Source organism: Papio anubis, chromosome 4 (genome assembly GCF_008728515.1).
Source record: "Papio anubis isolate 15944 chromosome 4, Panubis1.0, whole genome shotgun sequence".
In the NCBI taxonomy this organism is placed as follows: Eukaryota; Metazoa; Chordata; class Mammalia; order Primates; family Cercopithecidae; genus Papio; species Papio anubis.
Genome location: NC_044979.1, coordinates 13,595,417 through 13,617,162, shown reverse-complemented (window position 1 = coordinate 13,617,162; position 21,746 = coordinate 13,595,417).

Sequence of the window (21,746 nt, the reverse complement as noted above, 5' to 3'; positions counted from 1 at the left end):
CCCCTCTTGGGCTATAAATATAACTGTATTATGCCATATATGAATATATGAAGTTCAACAGGGATAGGGTTTCCACAATGGGAGGGCTCTTCACAGATACCCTATTCTGACCACAAAGGCATGACTGCCTCTCATGGAGTGACAATGGGGTTTTGGGATCCTGCACTCTTTGCCGTTCCTTCTGTTGTATGTTGTCATCGATAGATCTCATTGCTAAACTATGTGTCATTAGTACTGTAGGTCACCTTACACCTTGCATGACAAATAGGTAGTCTCAGGCATATAGATGACATAGTCAAACGTCTACTTATATATAAAATGTTTAAATTCAGTTACGCATGTTTAAGGTAATATAATAATTCAGAAGTGTCCTTCACACTAATATTTGAGAAACAGTTGTAGTCAAACTGCCATTGCAGTTTTGAAAGCAGTGCCTTTGCCATCACGACAATGGCATTTTGAACCATCAAACACAGTTCTTTCCATGCCACTTTATCTAGCTGTCTAGAGTGAGTTATTGCAATTTTAATATCTGTATATGGAGCTGTTACTGGAAATATTTTCTCAAGCTCCAGCTTTAGGACATTCGGTTTTTAATTCATTCTGAGTGTGCATTTATGTGATCTCCATCGCTCTTCCAAGAGATCTTTAAAAGGCTTGTTTAAAATGACAACTGCAGTAGAAACAGCTAGGTGTCCACAAACAATTGTGTGCTATCTTACACTGTTTAGAATCATTACTAGAAAGCAGCTTCCTAGCCAAATTACGTTTTCCAAGCCCCTTCCAACTAGTCGGTCCTAGGTGACTAGTTCTGCCAGTGAAATATTAGCAGAAGCAAAGCGCGCCGCTTCTGGGATAGGACTCAGAGAGGATCTGCCTTTACCACATTATCTTTCCCCACTTGTGGGCTGGTTGGCAACTGTTCTATGTAAAGAGCCAGATAGTAAATGTTTTTTTTTTTTTTTTTTTTTTTTTGAGACTGAGTCTGGCTCTGTCGCCCAGGCTGGAGTGCAGTGGCCGGATCTCAGCTCACTGCAAGCTCCGCCTCCCGGGTTTACGCCATTCTCCTGCCTCAGCCTCCCGAGTAGCTGGGACCACAGGCGCCCACCACTTCGCCCGGCTAGTTTTTTGTATTTTTTAGTAGAGACGGGGTTTCACTGTGTTAGCCAGGATGGTCTCGATCTCCTGACCTCGTGATCCACCCGTCTCGGCCTCCCAAAGTGCTGGGATTACAGGCTTGAGCCACCGCGCCCGGCCGATAGTAAATGTTTTAAGCATGGCTGGCTATGTGGTCTCCGTCGCAACTGCTCCACTTTGCAATTGCATCATGGAAGCAAATGCAGGCAACACATAGAAAAAAGGGCTTGGCTATGTTCTATGGGCTGTACTTTGCTGAACCCTACTCTAGAGGTTTGGCATGGAACTAAATAAAAAAAAAATCTGGGTACTTGAATCACTGCTGGAGAAACATCTCTGGACATCTAGGAGTGACTGCAGTTTGCTATTAACTTAGCAAGACCTAAACATTTGTTGTTTTAAACAATGAATATTTGGGGATTTGGAAATATATTTGTTCCAGAATCTAGCATTGCCCTAATACCAAATCCAGCAGAAGACTTAGATGTATGTCTACAGGAATTATTACTAAATGTGAATCGTATTTTTTGTTAGCTAAAAAACAAACCAACCAGATTCTATCAGTTTTCAGTGCTCAAAACTGGAACATTGTTTTAGACTAATATGTTTTCTCCAAACTGCATTTACCATTCAAAATAAAGTAAATGACAGTGTCCTCTGTAATGTAATAAATCTTTTTAAAACTCAAATACAAGGTGACTTTTTTTCTGGGGGATAATTTTAGGGAAAAGTTCATCTTATATTGCAATAGAGGTTGCTGATTGCTTTCGCAGCTTTTATGGCACCAGGTGTTGGGAACTAAAGAATGCAGTGTCAGGGAGAATTGTGTCAAAGTCTAGGTGAAATTGAATCATTTCCCTTTCTCAATCAGAATCTGTGTTTTATAATGGAAAGGCCATAAACTTCAAATTTGGATACACTTTGGTTAAATATTTGGCCCACCTTTTGACAATTTATTTAACCTCTCTTAGCTCAAGTGTTTACTTAGAAGTGAATAATCTAACCTTATGGAATAATCTAACCTTAATATTCAAACCTAATGATTTGAATATTAAATGAGGTCATGTGTACATAGTGCTTAGTTAACTCTTGTTTCCCTCCAAAAGAAATCCATTTTCTTATTTTCCACCTGAATTAGGTAATATGCCTTGCTGTATGCTTCTGTAGTAAACCAGACATAATGGAACATTTAAAAAAATCTTCCCATCAAAAAAAAATAAAATAAAATTATAAGATGAGCTACAAAGTAAGAGAAAATACATTTAAAATGAGCAAACGAGCTATAGACTAAGAGAAAAATATTCAATGTGCATATATCTGACAGGGACTTATGTCCAGAATTTAAAAAAAAAATGAGATACCATCTCACACCAGTTAGAATGGCGATCATTCAAAAGTCAGGAAACAACAGGTGCTGGAGAGGATGTGGAGAAATAGGAACACTTTTACACTGTTGGTGGGACTGTAAACTAGTTCAGCCACTGTGGAAGACAGCGTGGCGATTCCTCAAGGATCTAGAACTAGAAATACCATTTGACCCAGCCATCCCATTACTGGGTATATACTGAAAGGATTATAAATCATGCTGCTATCAAGACACATGCACACGTATGTTTATTGTGGCACTATTCACAATAGCAAAGACTTGGAACCAACCCAAATGTCCATCAGTGACAGACTGGATTAAGAAAATGTGGCACATATACACCATGGAATACTATGCAGCCATAAAAAAGGATGAGTTCATGTCCTTTGTAGGGACATGGATACAGCTGGAAACCATCATTCTGAGCAAACTATCACAAGGACAGAAAACCAAACACCACATGTTCTCACTCATAGGTGGGAATTGTACAATGAGAACACTTGGACACACGAAGGGGAACATCACACACTGGGGCCTGTTGTGGGGTAGGGGGAACGGGGAGGGATAGCATTAGGAGATATACCTAACGTAAATGATGAGTTAATGGGTGTAGCACACCAACGTGGCACATGTATACATATGTAACAAACCTGCATGTTATGCACATGTATCCTGGAACACAAAGTATAATAAAAATAAAAAACTAAAAAATAAAAATAAAAAAAATAACTCCTACAGTGAATGTTAAGAGGACCAACAAAACAAATACAAATAAGCAAAGACTTGAACACACTTCACAAAATAATGCAAATGATCAACAAGCGTATGGAAAAGTGCTCAGTAAGTTGTCAAAAAACATCCACAAGAGGGACTAAAGTTACTGAAAGCACCTAGTGTTGCTGAGGCTGTGGCATCATTGAAACAATCATGTATCAGCGGTGGAAATGGGAAACGGTACTTACTTTGGAAAACTTAGCAATAAAAAGGAACAAACTACTGACACATGCAATAATGTAAAGAAATAGCACAATTATGCTGAGTAAGAGAAACTAAAAGCAAAGGAGTTCCAAATATATGATTTAATTTATATGAAGGTCTAGGGCAGGTAAAATTCATTTATGGAAATAGAAATCAGAACAGTGGTTTCCTCTGGTAGGAGAGATCAAGTAGAAAAGGATCAGAGAAAGATTTTTGAGTAATGGAACTGTTCTGTTTCTTGATTGGTGTGTTGATTGTATGAGTATATATATTCATCAAAACTCACCAAGCTGCACTCTTTAGGTTTATGCTTTTTAGCATATATAAATATTATTTGATAAAGTGTATTACAAAAAGAACATGAATAATTTAGATGATTTTTTCCCTTATAATCATGAACTTAACACATTGTAGATATGCATAAAATCTTGTACAGATGATCATTTTCAAGTCTGATTCAGTTACGGTATTCTAGATTTGTTCTTTTCTCCTAAAATGAATTTCGTTGCTCATTCTTTCATTATGTTGCTACTTTCATTTATGATTAGATCAACTGGTTCCCAATAAAATCTGAAAACTGCATCTTGTTTCTTTAATGTATTAATTTTCATTATTTGAAATGCATCATTTTATAATACATATTAAATACACATATTTCACTATTTTTATTAAAAATCTCCATTTGTAAAGTGAAGAGTTTTCCAAGTCATGTAAAAATGTGCAGTACATTTTCAGTTTTCTCCAAATCATTGACCAATATGCAATTATATAAAATTTACAGATCTGATGTTAAAGGAAAGACAGTAGCTGAAATGAATGCATTAGTTAAGGACTGTAATCTTCAAATCAAACAGTCACAGAGAGGATAAAAATGACTAGGAAAGGATCCCTGCTGTTAATTACTTTGAATACTTTGGTAATGTTTCATCTCATATTGCCAAACAGAATAACTTATATTCATTTTTTAACCAAAGTTTCCTGTTTTTAGGGTGATAACAAACATATAAACTAAGAACTAGATATATTCTCATTTAGAATGAAAACTTTTGGCCTTTGGAACAGTATCCTGGTAACTTTTGGTATAGTATTGTGGTGGATAATTTTATGTGTCAACATGACTGAGTAAAGCAATGCCCAGGTAGCTGCAAAAACAGTATTTCTGGGTGTGTCTGTGAGGGTGTTTTCATAAATCAGCATTTGAATCAGCGGACTGAATATAGAAGATTTACTCTCACCGATGTGGTGGGCATTATTCACTCTGTTGAGAACCCAGGTAGAACAAAAAAGCAAAAGGAAGAGTGTATTTTCTCTCTCTGCTTGATTTGGAACAGCTATCTTCTCCTGTTCTAAAACATCTGAACTCCTGGTTCTTGGGCCTTTGGCCTCTGGGTCTGACACCTGCACCCCCCATGTTTCACCCTTCTCCAGCTTCAGACTGGAAGTTACATCATCCTCAGCTCCCTGATTCTCAGGCTTTCAGTCTCGGACTGAATTACACCACCAGCTTTCTTGGTTTTTCCTCCAGCTTGCAGATGGCATATTGTGGGACTTCTTGGCCTTCATAATCATGTGAACAAATTCCCATAATAAATCTCCTCATATATATTTTCTGTTGGTTCTGTTTCTCTAGAGGACACTGATTAACATAGTTTTATCTGTCAGCCACGCCTCATGCATACAAAGAAGACACCCATTAGATATGTGTTAAATGAACAAAGGAGTAAATGCTTCTTCTGATTCCTTGTTACCCTAACTCTCTCAGCACCCACACTCTTCTAGGCTAGCCTGACCTACAGGGAGGTGCCATGCTTCCTTAAACCACTATCTTGATATGGTCTAATGTAGGGGAAATGGAGCTTATTTACTTTGTATCCAACTTTTCTGGTCTTCTTCATAATTATTTTCCCTCTAAAAATGAGAGAAAATTAATTTTTAGATAAGTTAGGCTTAAAACTGATATGATTGGGTCTGTTTTCATGCCCAAATCTCATGTCGAATTGTGATCCCCAGTATTGGAGGTAGGACCTGGTAGAAGGTGACTGGATAATGGGGGCGGAGTTCTTATGAATGGTTTAGCACCATTCCCCTTTGGTACTACAGGGTGAATGAGTTCTCATGAGATCTGGTTGTTTAAAAGTGTGTGACACCGTTCACCACCCCCTCCTGCTTCTAACTATGTGAAGTGCTGGCTTCCCCTTTATTTCCCACCATGACTGTAAGTTTCCTGAGGTCTCTCCAGAAACCATGCAGATGCCACCATGCTTACTGTATAGCCTGTGAAACTATGTGTCAATTAAACCTCTTTGTAAATTACCCAGTCTCAGGTATTTATAGCAATGTGAGAATGGACTAATACAAGAACCTATCTTAATGCAACAATTTAGAAAGTACTTTTAGGATGGAGATTCAAAATATTTAATGATTATTTTTGCAGTGACCTGAACTAATCAGAGGGTCTCCCTGAACCAACAGAAGAGATGCCCGTCCTCAACAGCCATGTAGCTGCAAAGAGTTAGGGAAGGCACAACTGAACACCCCTCCTGTCTTTAGATGGTGTTCAGTCTTTACGCAAAAGCATTTAGGTTCTCAGATTTCTATCGCCATCCTTCTGCTTTCCATGATGGCATTTTGTATTTCGGTTGTATGGAGAAGGTTGGGAATCTAGGAGCTTATATTATGTGATGTCAGAGTAAATGGGCACCATGGACCCCATGCTGGTTCTTGATAAAAATAAATTTTCTGGGTTTTCAGCTGGTGTCTTTGAGTTGGGATAATTTTTCTTGGATTATTCAGGAATCAGTGGTGTTCTGCTGATTCAGCAATTCAGCATTGCCTCAACCTTGATACTGAGGACCCTCTCCAAGGTCTGTTTCTTCTTTGGCCAGGTAGAGCTGCTCTGTCAAGGTCCTCAGCCACACTTGCACAGATTTCTGATCTTATTCACATATTATGGTAACAAAAGACAACTTGGGTTTCCTTTGGTTAAATAAAAGTTTTCAGCAGCATCCTTTGATGGTTGGTACCAGAGTAGGTTGGAGAGCAATGGCCCTCAATGCATGTGTGTTTGGAGCAACCAAAATGGACCAAAGAAAAAGCTTTTTGCCTTTGCAGGTCCTCTCAAATATCTGAATGTTTCTAAAGTCATCCCTTTCTCTCAAGGCTGGAGGAAGTAAAACAAAGAGAAAATGAGACCCTATGTGCCTTTCCTTCTCTGTCTCCCCTCTTGAGTTTCCCTCCTTTCCCTTACTTTTCAAGAACCACATTTGACGAGCTTGTCTTTTGTTTCCAAATGTTCCTCTTATTTCTAACTTCAGCCTTAGGGTTAATCAATCATGCAAGGAAGTTTACAAATTGTTTTGCCCATACCAGCCTGGATATATTAAATGGCAGCTCAGGGAATTTGTAAAATCCTTTAAAAAAAAAAAAAAACGGCCAGGCGCAGTGGCTCACGCTTGCAATCCCAGCACTTTGGGAGGCCGAGGCGGGTGAACCACCTGAGGTCAAGAGTTTGAGACCAGCCTGGCCAATGTGGTGAAACCCCGTGTCTACTAAAAATACAAAAATTAACCAGATGTGGATGTGGTAGCATGCGCCTGTACTCCTGGCTACTCAGGAGGCTGAGGCAGGAAAATTGCTTGAACCCGGGAGATGGAGGTTGCAGTGAGCTGAGATCGCACGATTGCACTCCATCCTGGGTGACAGATCGAGACTCTGTCTCAAAAAAAAAAAAACCATCTTCTAACTCTATTATCTTATTTGCTCTGTTATGCTGTGTGCTATCTTATGTTAGTGCTTCCTACCCCTTTTTAAAATTATCCTTCCCTAGAGTCATTTTAGATTCTTTTTTCCCTGATTCAGTTTCCTGTCTAAGGTTAGTATCTCCCCTAGTAGTCCAGATCCCATCCTTCCTTGCTTACTCATGGACTTGACACTTTCTATTCTCTCCTCTCTTTCTTACATCATTAGTTTTTGTGTTTACTGGACAATTCAAATCAACATATAAACATGAGGTTAACTTCTGATCTTTAAAAATCCTTCTCTTAACCCCAGTTCCTCCTGCCAGTGCCTTACTCCTTTGTTTCAATAAAACATTTTCAAAGGGCTCTATGTTCTCTGTATCTCCAATTTCCCTCTCCTTCGTTTTCTCTCAACCCAAATCAGACATTATCTCCACTTCTTCACTGAAAATTCTCTTTCTTTTCATGGGAAAATATCTTTCTAATGTCTCCAGTGACTTTATTCTCACCAAATTCAGTGGTCAAATGATCAGTTTTCCCTCCAATTCACTGATTGGTCCTTTTCAGGCTTTTTTTTTTTTTTTTTAATTGGATCTTCCCTTTCTTGCTGACCTTTTAATAATGGGCTCAACTTCTAATCTTCTTCTCCTGTCTATACTTACTCCTTTGGTGATTTCATCCAATCTCATCTCTTAAGCCATCTACATCACAGTGATTCCCTTAGTTATATTTTAAAACTGGACCACTACAATTAGCTCAACACTTAGGTATCCAAAGTTGAATTTCTAAGCTTAATGTCTCCATTAGGTGAAATCTCAAACCTGCTCCATCCACAGCCCATGGGATGACAACTCCATCCTGCCATATGCTCAGGCCAGAACCTTGGCATCTGCCCATGATTCTTTTCTTCTCTGACATACAACATTCTATCTGCTAGGAAACCCTGTTGGCTTTACCTCCAGCATAAATATAAAGTCAGTCACTTCTCAGTCATCTTATCTGGGATTACTGCAAAAGTCTTTTGACTTACACTCTTATTTCCCTTTTTTTTTTCCTATGATAGCCTGTTCTCAGGTACACCACCAGAGTGATTATTTAAAATTTAAATCATGTTACTCCCGTGCTCAATATTCTGCAAAGTCCCCCATTTGAGAGTTAAAAGTGAAATTCTTGGGCCAGGCATGGTGGCTCACACCTGTAATCCCAGCACTTTGGGAGGCCTAGACAGGTGGATTACGAGGTCAGGAGTTCAAGACCAGCCTGGCCAAGATGGTGACACCCCTGTCTCTACTAAAAACACAAAAATTAGGCATGGTGTTGGGCACCTGTATTCCCAGCTACTCAGGAGGCTGAGGCAGAAAACTGCTTGAACCTGGGAGGCAGAGGTTGCAGTGAGCTGAGATTGCGCCACCGCACTCCAGCCTGGGCGACAGAGTGAGACTCCGTATCAAAACAAACAAACAACAACAACAACAAAAAAGTGAAATTTTTAGAGTGGACAATAATCCCTTCTCTGACCTGAACTCTGGTGTCTCTGATCTTGACTCCTCCTCACCTCCCCTCATGCCTTTGGTCCTAGCCACATGGCCTCCTTGGAAGTTCCTCAAACAAACCAAACACCCTCTTGCCTTATGACTTTTGTTTGGCTGTTTCTTGTGCCTAAAAATATCTTTTCTCAAATATCTGCATGGATAACTTCCTCAATTTCAAATCTTTTTTCCTAAGTCACTTGAAAATTGCGGCCTGCACTGACCATCCTACTTAGAATTGCAACCTGCTCACCACTCAGTGCCTCTCTGCTCCTAATACCCCTTCCACTAGTATTTACTTTTTCATTACATTTTTTATCTCCTAACATACTATGACAAAGACCCTCAGTGCTCATTAACTAGGTGCTACTATAGATTTTCAAGCTCTTACTGCATTAGCATAGGAGTGTGGAGCCACATTTGGCCAATCAAATGTAATCAGAAATAAGATGTGTTATTTCTTAGCGGAGGGAGTTTTTGCCGCCTCTATTTTTATCTCCTTTTGCCTCTCAGCACAGTGACTTCAGATGTCAGTTTTTCAGATGATACATTCACAAGACGGATGCAGGAACCCAGCATATAACAGACTGTGCTGAGGGAAAGTAAACCTTTATGGTTATATGAGTAGCTATATTAAAACAATTCTACAGCATATTTATTATGTTTATTTTTATTGTCTCAGTTAGTATATAAGTACCATTATGATGAGCATTTTTCTTTCTTTCATTTATTGCTTTAGCCTAAGTGCCTAGATCAGTGCCCGGCACATGGTGGACACTCAGTCAGTGTTTACAGGATGAATGAATGAGCTGGAAAAAATGTGTTTTTTGCATTTCCCTCCCTGGCTCTGACAAGCTCTCTGTGTCTTTTTTCCTCTTAGCTCATGTGGTTTTATTGAATGTAGTCATTTGATTAAGTCGGAGAGGATCCTCTTCTGGAGGAGATTAGGATATTTGCCATGGGAGGTAGAGGTGAGGGAATCCACAGGTAATTTTACCTTTCTCTCTCTCTTCCCTTCATACAAAGTAAACAGTTCTCATCACACTGTCGATAGGGTTGTTTGGAATGAGCCACAGCAGACCTTCCACTGCTGAACTAACTACAGATCAACATCCGGGAGAATTTCATACTCCAAACTAAATCATTCTTGCAGCAAATCCCGATTCCCTACTTGTAGCATTGCACACCTAGGCGAAATCCAAATGCACGTTTGAAATTCTATCACAACAGCCGCACAAGGTTTATTGGAAAGCCTCCCCCGCAGTCGCCTGAACGTGTTGGCTCGCTGTGAGGAGCACTGCCTGCTGCATCAGCTTCGCTTCCAGCCGTGACACAGCTGCTGTGTCCTTCCAACTTCCACACTTCGGCGTCTGGCAGCCTGCAGCGTGGGAAGTCGACTTGAGTTTTAGGCTGTTACTGTGGGTAGTTTCCAGTAACTATTCAACTCGAGAGGCTGAGGTCTTTGTGATACCGTTATACAACAAAGCATCCCTAACCTTCTGTTTCCTTAATGATGTGAACTGTCCTGCAAAAAAGATGTACACTCTCAGGGTCGTGATGAGTAGTAGTAAGACTTTTTTCTATATTTGTATGATACATGATGAAACACTTTCACGTGGGTTATCACTTTTGGTCCTTGGACCAGGGCCTGGCACGGTGCCTGCAATGTAGTAAATGCATAATATTTGTTGAAGAAATGAATAATAAACAAGTAAGAGGCTTTTAAAGAGTAACTGTAAACACAGAATGAAAGGAAAACTCAAAGACAGCTTTAGCCTTCAGATCCTTTGCTTCATCGTCCGAGCCCTGATAAAATGATTGGGAAGGATTATAGGTATGTACAGTGGGTTTGATGGCATTTAGAGGCATTTTTGTTATTGTTACTGCTGTGGTTGTTTCTTCTCTTAGAAGGCAGAAGTCATTTTGGAGCAGAATTTCTTTGCTCGGGGAAGCATCCCTTGAGTGGACCGTGTTAGTTATATAAGTGTAAGAAAGAAACAACATTGCTTTGAAGGAATGACAGAATATTACCTTTTTCTTTGTTTTGACCTGACGCGCCTCTTCCGATTGCTCTATGTATTTAAAGCTTCTCCTTTGGGAGAAAGTAGACCAATTTGCTCCTAAACGGAAGAGAATCGAGCCCTCCAGTCTGTCTTTTTTGAGTTTCCCTGCATTTAGCCACTGATGAATAGATGTTTCCAGCCTAAGGCTGATGATGCTGGGGAAAGTAGAGGAGCGCCTCAAGAGGGAGCTCACAGTGAAGGCAGAGTGCAGCCTTCGACACTGGTTACCTGGGTCTCAACATTCAGACCTAGCCTGTCTTGAGGGCAGAAGCCCCTGCAAACCCAGCCCCCTGGCATGGAGGAGGGAAGCTTTGGAAACTAGGCAAATTTAAACTAAACTAGTGTAGCCTTGGGAAGGAAAGTATAAAACGCCAGCAAGCCCAGCAGTCTAATACCTATGCATTGGAAACTCTGCTCCTTCTTTCTCCGGTTAACAGAAGGCTAATCCCAGATCTGATGGAAACGCAGGCTGAGAATGCAGAGCTAATATCGTTACATGTGCATGGGTGGGAACCTTTCCAGCAAAGTGCTTGTCAGGGTGTCCCAGTGTAGAAAATGGGATTTCACTTGAAAGGTGCAGGCTGTAGGGGAGTCTTTGTGCCTTCTCGTTAATAAACGTACACGGTGTAGAATAGTTTACTGGGGACTTATTTTGTCTCATACCATTCGATCATGTGCATTTTGAGCATGTATATGAGGAGGTACATAGCTCCTCTCTCCTTATAATTACTGGAGGGCACTCCTGTTTCACAAAACAACATGTCAGTTGTTGGAGGAACAAATTGGCTCCGGTCAGTCTGCAACAGATATTACAGGAAAATTACAGAACTTCTTCAAGAGCTTATCTATGTAGGTTACTACACGTCAGGTAAAAAAGGCACTATGCAGATAAGTTAGTGAATACATGTAAAATATTTGTAACCATACCAGGTACATAAGTTTTATAGATATTATATTAAAGAGTATAATAATCATAATTGGACTAAACAGCAAGGAAGAAAAATATGGGTTGTGGTGGAAGCATGTGATAGTAGAATCTAACCTGATGCATGAATCAGGGAAAGTTCTTCTTGAAAACTGAAGCCATTGGATTAGTTTGCTAAAGAGATTTGGAAATAGCACCCCATGCTGAAGATTCGGGGGAGTTTAAGAGATGTCCGGGATTGCTGGATTAGAAAAGGAAAGGCTTTGTGATATGGCTGGAGAGCCATGTTCAGGATGTTTGGCTTTATCCAAAGGGAAATGGCTACATAAGTAAAGAATGACGCTGGTTAATGTACATTTTAATGAACTATTATTTTCCTATAAAAATATAATTTGACTCTATTGGGTCAGTGTGTGTGTGTGTGTGTGTGTGTATGTAGTAGGGGAGGGTAGTAAAGAGTGGATATATGAGTCCAATCAGAGATCTGTTACTAAAATCCAGGCAGCAATAGACGCTAACTTGAACCAATAAGGAGGCTGTAGGTTGGAGAGAAGTGAATGGACTAGGGAAAAACATCTAGAAAGAAAAATTCTAAATAGTTGGTCATGTGATGGAGATTAGGGAGAAATGTACAAAAAGAAAGAATGCCCCCAAATCATCCTTCCCTGGTCCTATTTAAATGGTGATGAGTACTAAAACTGAAAAAGGTATAAGGGAATATCTGATACAAATTTCTCTTTAATTACAAAGAAAATGATATATCTCAGATTAGTAAAGGGAGTGCTTCTTCTCCATGTATCCAATTGTTTAGTGGCAGAACCTAGACTGGAACCAAAGTCAGCTGCTTGCTTCATTACATTTCCTTCACTGAATGGAGGTGGCATCTTCTCTTACATACTAATATTCACTTATGGCTACTAAATAATTTTCTAAATATACATGAAGAAGCACATTGGAGTGTTTTTCAACAGTAAAGATTTAACATACTTTTTTTTTTTTAATACCACAAACATTTTTAGTTGGATGTGATCTTGCTTAACTAGAGTTGAGTCTAACTGATTTTATTTTCCAGCTTTTGAGAGAATCTGCAGCATTACAGAAACTCAGATGTTACCACTAAAACTTTAGTATTTCCATCCTGCTAATCTGAATAAATGCCAAGAACTTTTCTTTAGAATTCTTTTTCAGATAATTCAGGCTCAGTACAATCTACTATAAGTTTAATCAAGGGAAACCAAGGGAAAAATGAAATAAATGTTGCTATTCAAATGGCAGCATTTAGATAAAGGACTGCATAAACATGGACATTTAATTTTATTGAAATTTAAATGAGTTTACTACTCATTGGATATAAGGTCTGTTAATTAAGGCAGGAGTGCCTTGTAAATCCGGATGAATGCATATTTGCCACATATAGTTGTAGCTGACAACAGTCCTTTGTACAAAATGAAGAATAAATCTAAACCAATTAAGATACTGTATATGTAATTATGAATATTGTAAATGAAATGAGGTGACTGTGGATTTTGCATTTTAACATGTGTTAGAACGATATTTCATTCATTCTTGGTAACTTTTTGCTGATTATCCCACTCTACTGGAAAACTTGCTGCTAACTAGTCATCTTTCAGACAGGTTAATAAAGCCCTCAATAAAGAGATATTATATAACATTGGATGTAAATCTGGCCCCTGTTCACAGTCAAGGAAAGTAGTAAGGGGGGCTTTTGGGATACTAAGATGAAGATGCAATTTTTGTATAGTAAACTCACAATCTTGTGGTAGGAGGAGATAGACACTGAAATGAATTATGACAACTGCTGTTATAATTTAAAAAGTACATGGCTGGGCACAGTGGCTCATGCCTGTAATCCTTGTACTTTGGTAGGTGGAGGCATGTAGACCACTTGAGGTCAGAAGTTCAAGAGGAGCCTGACCAACATGGTAAAATTCCATCTCTACTAAAAATATGAAAATTAGCCAGGCACGGTAGCAGGCACCTGTAATCCCAGCTACTCAGGAGGCTGAGGCAGCAGAATCGCTTGAACCCGGAAGCAGAGGTTGCAGAGAGCCGGGGTCATGCCACTGCACTCCAACCTGGATAACAGAGCAAGACTCTATCTCAGAAAAACAAAACACCACAACAAAACAAACAAAAAACAGTACAGACAGCACAAAGGAGATTGCAATTAGTTCTAATGTAGGGGGTTTGGAGGATTCTGAGCTGGGTTTTCAATGATGGAAGGCGTATTTCAGGTGGTGAAATCACTACAACTTTCTTAAATCACCTTTTAACAAAAGCAGAGAAACATCTCTTGAGAGGCAATCCAAGTCATCCAGATAACTCACATACTGTTAAGAAAAGTTACCTAGAACTTGAAAAGAAGGCAAAAGGAAGATTGCTTGTTTTCTCAATGTTGCCACAGAATATTGCCTTATTTAAATTTTTTGGGAATGTACCTTTGTTTTGAACATCTATTTACTGTCTATTGGGATCAAACCTATGTACAATTACATATTGTTAATATCTACAGAGATGAATAATATCCTGTAGAGATGAAAGAAATTTTTATTCATCAAAACGATGACTCTGAAGGTTGCAGCTTTACAGCCCAGCAGGACACATGACCTCACATATTTATCCAGCATTCTTTCTTTCAGTACCTGTATATTCTCAGTCTTTCAAATTTTGCTTTGAACCAGTTTTACCATTCTGTGGGTTATGTCATTAATGAGTTAAATATATATTTGATATATCTGTATTCTATATTTGAAAAAGTCTTTTTAAAAAATTTTATTTTTAGCCAGGGTCTCCCTCTGTGGCCCACACTGGAGTGCAGTGGTGCAATCACGGTTCATTGCAGCCTTTAACTCCTGGGCTCAAGTGATCCTCTCACCTGAACCTCCTGAGTAGCTGAGACTACAGGCATGTACCACCATACCTGGCTGAAAGCAAGTTATATTCTTAATTTATTAAATATGATAGTTGGATAATGCGTACATTGGAATTAGTAATTTTTGAGTCACTTACCCGTTCCATATAGGAGTTGGTACTCATGTTATCAAGCAGAAAGAATTCTGTCATCCTCTTTTTGTGTCCTCTTTACTCCCTTAGGTCTCTGGAAAAATCGTAGAGAAATTATCAGTCCTTCACCAGACTTTATAGGACCCTTTGGTTTGTAGAAGGGGCTCAGAAAAAGAGTGAATGCAGGTCTTGGCACTGTGCCAGTTGTAGATGAAGGCGAGAGTGAATATTCCTGTTTTGGAACTTCCTTTATTTTGTTTGCATATCCCCTTCAAAACATTCTCCATTTGTTACCTCTAGAAGTCAGAATAGAGAACTATTTAAAAGATCCATCCTTGTTGCTTAAGCTCTATGTTTCCATAAAATAGCTGGATCTGAGCCTAAAATATGGATTTTTAAAAATCCACTTTAGGATATCTGCTTGGACTAAAATGACAATACATTTCTTGGGGGAAAAATAGATACCAGCAGAAAGCCTCTTCTGATCTGCCAAAGAACAAAAATGGCACCCAAACCCTTTTGTCTAAAAACATGACATCTTCTGAGGACGTCTGTGTACTGTTTCTTGTTCTTCCCTATTTTTTAAAAAAGCAAAAGGTGAATTGGCAGTGTCTACCCTGAATGTGTACCATATTAAGCATTACATTTTCATATGTATATGAACATATATTTCATTTTATCCTCAAACCTGGCTTGTCAAGTTCATATCATTTTTTGGAAATGATATGCTAATTGTCTTGAAATTGTCTTGAAATTTTTTGTCTGGTCTTGAAATCTGAGATTGCTTGTCCTGAAATTTAGGATGATATATTTCTTTATGAAGCAACTTTTCAGGAATGACTCATCAGTGATCTTGTTCAAGGCTTCTGAACCCTGTGTTTGTGAGGTTCACAGTTTGTACATTTTCTACCTTTTGCTGTGGCCTCAGATGTGAGATAGCCAGTCTGAAGTCAAGATACAAGCATAAATCTTTCTCAGTTAAAAACAATTCCAGACAAAGAAAACCCAATATTTTAATGGAAAAGCATGCCAAAAAATTATTAGATAAGGCATGTACATTGAAATTCTCCCCACTACTACTTTCACCTTTTTCTCACAGACTTCATTTTGCTATTCAAAGCAACAATGTGCTCAGGGCTCATTTTATTAGCATTTGGGTTGATAATGTACAGTATGTAAATTAGATATGAAAGCCACTGTTGCAAAAAAAAAGAAAAAAGAAAAAAAGCCGATCTAATTTAGGAATCTGATCTCTATTTGCAGTTGCTCATCCATGTCACACTGCCCAACATGCGTCCATGGGCCAGATGCATGATGCCCTGCAGAGTATCATAATACTCAGTTGTTAATTTCATAGTCTACTGTAGCATCAAAGAACAGCAGAGGCAGCCCACAAGCAGGAGAAGACAGCTAGCTGTGAAGCAGTTAAATGCCTGCCTTCCCTTGTGAATGGTAAAAGAAATCTTTCCAAGGCAACTACACTGACTTCAGAACTTGAATATTTATGCTACAGAGGAAATCAGCCATAAATTTACATTTTTAGCAGCTAGGTTATCATAGGGAGGAAAAGGAAGAGTAATAATTTTAAAAAAGGAATTGGACAATACAATCAACCTTCACAAAATCTGGCCCAACTTTAATAGATAATTATTGAAAATAGCAGTCCCTTTGTTCCTAATTAGACAAAGAATTGTCTTAATACAAATTGTTCTTAAATCTATCTTTAATCAAATTTGTTCAGTGCTTAACACTCTGTTATAGCAACAGCTTATTTATCTGACTCTGTCAGGGAATTGGTTGTTCCACATAAGCGATTTCGCTGATAACTGAAACATACACCCTCAAGTGCAAAAACTTTAGAAAAATGAACCATTTTGATGAAAACACTACTAAAATGTATTATGCAACACCTGCTCTCTTAAATAGCATATGTCAAATAATTAATGCTTTTTCTTAATGTAGCCAATATTTCCCCAGAACTAACAAATAGGACCAAAAATGGGGCAGGGAATAAAAACGAAGGCTCCTCAAATCCGCCACTGTTGCTGGTTTTGCAATCACAAGTGTTTCTGTCGGTTCCCCGAGTCGTTGTCCTCTGCAACTCTCAAGCTGTCCCTGCTGCTGTGGAGGCAAGATGTCACTAAGGTGACTGTTGCCCTTGGAGGCTTCATGGCTGGCCCCTGCTTCTGCCACTGGGACGAAGTTAAGGCTGTGAAACTCATTGCCCCTGGAGGACTCACTAACTCCGGAACCACTTCTTGTGATGTCTGCAAGCTCCTATTGTGGTAGGGTCATATCTCTGAAGTTACTCTTTAGAAGTGGGGAGAACATTTTTCCTCTCCTTTGACTTACTGTGCTTTCGAGGTCTCACAGAAATGTTGTGTGGAAACAAGTCTCTCTTTTCTTACTTCCAGCCAAATCATTCCTTAAGAATAGACAAGTTCCTGGGGACTTGGCTGAAGGACAATATGAACAGACACTATGGGGTGCCTCAAATAATTTTTTTTTCTTGGAGGCTTCAAGATTCTTTCTTAAAATAGATAATCTGTGTGTACCTCATCAGCCCTCCTAATGTGCCCTCACATGGCTGAGTCTCAGTGGCAACACAGCTTAAGCTCAAGGTACTAGGACAGTATCTGAGAGACACTCTTTTCGTGACAAATTGGCTTTTTCCTGGGTAGCTAACCAGTGGTTAGATACTGAGCTCCTTATTACCTGGCAGTTGCCTTCCTCTTCTAACCCCCCTCAAGTCTAATTGGCTGTTTTCAGTCTATTATGATTTGACAGCACAGCTAGCCAAGGTTGGTGGTTCCTTGCATAAAACATGAGTCTATGAAGTATAATGAAAGCCCTTATTGCAGTAGTCTTCAACATTTTTGAAATCATACAATTTTTAGCAGCATATGGGAAGTGATCAAAAGTTTCCCCAAACAGTTTTAAAGACTAGGTTTAACTATAACACAAATAATACTTCAGTGTAACATCTTACAAAACACCCACAAGTGTCTTTGTTCCCTTAGACTCATTTAACCACATTGCCACTGTGTTGTTTTCCTTAGAAACATTTATTTCCCTCACCCTACTTGCTTATACCTTTTCATATTCTGGTAAACATAAGACCTTTCTTTGAAACATATGGTTTTATAAAGTTCGTATTTATGGAACAGGACCCACTCAGCTCAGCCTTCCATATGAAAGAGATCTCTGAAGTGGTACGATTATGACCTATGATTATGGCCGATAAATCTTACACGGTGTCTTATATGTGATGGGCCCGCCTTATAGAGAGCCACACCAGGGTGCTGTAGCACACTGATTGAGAACCATGCTGTTGCTTCTGCTGGCTGCCCTCCAAATTATTGGGTGCAGATATCAGAGTTGTGCCTGTATCCTGGTGGTGTCTGGTCCTCAGAGGCCTGATCTACATATGTTCGCCCCCTAGATATGCTGAAATGTTTGCCAACATTGTACCTCTAGATAAATATCGTGTCTTTAGATGAGATGATATCTGAGATTTCTTCCAACCCACACAGTTTATGTTATGAAGTTTGAGCATGAAAGCTCTCTCTCATTAGATCTTTGCCACTGCTCCTCGGACCTCTGATGCCATTTCAAAGGCATTCATTTAAAATGAGCTTGCTCTCTTGCCTTCCCTTTAATCTCTCCTCAACCTTCTCTCTACTTGCTCTGTTTATTCCCTTACTGATAATGAATAATAGTAATACTGTCTGCATCCAGAGAAGGAAAATCTGATGTATTTCTTTTCAGATCATCCTTGCATAGATCAATCCTTTGATACACCAGGGTTTATTATGGATGTAGGAAAAGTTGAAAAAAATGTAAGTAAAGCTTAAAAAAATTTCTTAAAGCCATGTTTCCCCTGAATTACCAAATATTACAAAAAGGAAGGAAATACACTATTTCTCTCTGTCTCTTGATATTTTCTTCTACAATAGGGAGAGCTGTGTGAATCACTTAATGGCCAGCGTGGTTGCGATATCAGTTTCCTTGGACTGCTGTAACAAATTACAACGAACTGGGTGGATTAATACAACAGAAATGTATTTCTCACAGTCCTGGAGTCTAGAAGTCTACATCAAGGTGCCAGCAGGGCCATGTTCCTTCTAAGAAATCTAAGGGAGAATCTTTCCTTGCGCCATCCAGGTGTGGTGGCTCCCAGTGGTCCTTGGTGTTCATTAGCTTGTAGCTGCATCACTCCAGTCTCTGACTCTTTTGTCACATGTGTGTCTAGTATGTCTTGGCCCATTTCAACCCAGGCCAGAAGTGTTTCAGCTATTCAAAAGCCTTGTCAGTTGTCCATGTAATTCACGGGGGTGTAAGCCATCAGACAAGCAGGTCCTTTACAAATCTTTCCTGGATAACGCTACTTCTGTTTCTGGCTTCTGTTGAGATGGTTGATTGGATCCATTACACACAGGCCTATTCTCTCCAATAAAAAGTAGTTCAGCCTCACACTGCGAGGTTGAGAATTCAATTTGTATTATAATTTAGCCACTCACCGGATGAGTCTCTGACTTTGGTTTTTAGAAATCTCAGCTACCACCACCTTTCAGGAAAGATGTGGGAGCTTTCAGGTAATTTATGCTGCATTTGAATTGGGAATCTGAAGTCCTGAGTTAACCTTTCTTTTTCCTCCCTTCCTCTAGTACAGTTAGGAGCAATAAACCACTTTAATGATTATACTTCTTAGATTGACAGAAATATTCTAAGGTATCAAATACTGCAGTCACCAGAGCTTCACATTTATAAGTATTTGATTGGGGATACCCAAGGATAGTATTTTGTATATCTTTATTGCCAGATGTTATGGACTGAATATTTGTGATCCCCTCACCAAATCATATGTTAAAGCCCTAACCACTAGTGTGGCTGTTATTTGAAGGAAGAAAGCAATTGAGATTAAATAAGGGCATAAGGATGGGGCCCTGGTTCAGTAGGATGAGTGTCCTTAAAGAAGAGACATCAGAGAGCTTGCTTTCTCTCTTTCTGTGGCATGCACCAAGGAAAGGCCATGTAAGGACATAGTGAGAAGGTGATCATCTACAAGGATGACAGTCCTCACTAGGAACTAAATGAGGCAGAAATTTGATATTGGGCTTCTAGCCTGCAGAATAGTGAGAAAAGGCATTTTTGTTTAAGCCACCTAGTCTGTGGTTTACTGATATGATAGCCTAAGCAGATAAAAACACATAGTATGGAGTATCAGTGCCCTCTTAACCACTGGAAATAGTCATTAGTGTCTTTAAGTTTTGTTGGCTTACAGAAGCATTTCCAGAATCCCCAGAGCCAATTTAGAAAGCTCACCCTTAAGACTCCATTCCTCTAGAACTGCTCCTGGTACCAAAATATGTTTCAGTCAGGATTCTTCAGAGAAACAGAACCATATCTGTGAGAGTCTGTGTAGTAAATGCATACATTTATATTATTTATGAAACATATATATATCACTTATTTCAAGGAATTGGCTCATGCAATTGCAGGAGATGGCAAGTCTGAACATTGTAGGGCAGACCAGCAGGTTGGAAACTCTTGGGCAGGAATTGAAATCTGATTCTGATATGGTTTGGCTCTGTGTCCCCACCCAAATTTCATCTTGAATTATGCTCTAATAATTCCCATGTGTTGTGGGAGGGACCCAGTGGGAGACAATTGAACCATGGGGCTGGTCTCTGCCATACTGTTCTCAGGATAATGAATAAATATCATGAGATCTGATGGTTTTAAAAACGGGAGTTTCCGTGGACAAGCTCTCTATCTCCCTCTTTGCGTGCTGCCATCCATGTAAGACGTGACTTGCTCCTCCTTGCTTCTACCATGTTTGTGAGACCACCCCAGCCACGTGGAACTGTAAGGCCATTAAACCTCTTTCTTTTGTAAATTGCCCAGTCTCAGGTTTGTCTTTATCAGCAGCATGAAAACAGACTAATATAACATCTTAATCCTGAGGCAGAATTTGTTCTTTCTCTGTGAAACATCACTTTTTTGCTTTTAAGGCATTCTAAATGATTAGGTGAGGCCCACGCACATTATGGAACTTAAAATCAACTGATTGTCAGTATTAGCCACATTCATGAAATACCTTCATAGCAACACCTAGATTAGAGTTTGACTGATTACTTGGGTACTGTATCCTGGCCAAGCTGACACATAAAAGTAACCATCACAAATGCAGAGCAGAGGGTAGAAGTGTCAAGCAAAGAAAGGGCTCTCACCCCAGCCAGCCAGGCCTCCTGCTGGGCTTAAAGGGTGCCCCTCTTGTTCCCTGTACAGAAGAGCATAAAAAGGCACTCTGACAGGGGCTCAAATGTTATCAAACTCTATTGGGAGGAAGAGAGGGAGTGGTTATTATCATACATTGACTTATAAACCATCTTGGAATTTTTTCACATAACAATATTGCTGAGGGATTTATCAAAAGAGGAAGGTAAACAGCAAAAATCCCCGCATGTGATTTTTCTAGCAAGCATTCACATGATTTTAGTTACAAATGCCTGCCAGCTTTTTTTTACTAACGTAGCTCTCTGCAGAAATGTTTGGTTTACCAAGCCCTACACATGCTCCTTTTTAGAGCTCTGTCCTTCCCATACAATTATTTTGATAACAGCCACATTCTATTGATTTCCTCTGAAGGACTATGGGTGATCATTAGAAGATTTTTTAATGCACTGGCTTCAGGTTCCCAAGAAAAATTTTCCCTAGGTTCCTATCACACTCTCCTACATTTGTACAGCAGATTTGCCTTCAAAGAGCTTTCACATCCAGTCCCTCCTGATTTTCCCTATTCCTTTCTTGTTATTCTGCTTCCCTGTATCTCTCTTTCCCTCTTTTCTCTCTCCTTAATTTTACCTCCCACCTCCCTCTTGGCTTCTAGTTCTTCTTTTTCACCACTGAGCTTTCTGACTTTGCCCCCCTTATCTCTCTCCTATTCTCTTCCGTCATTTTTTAAATGGACCATAATGTGTTCTT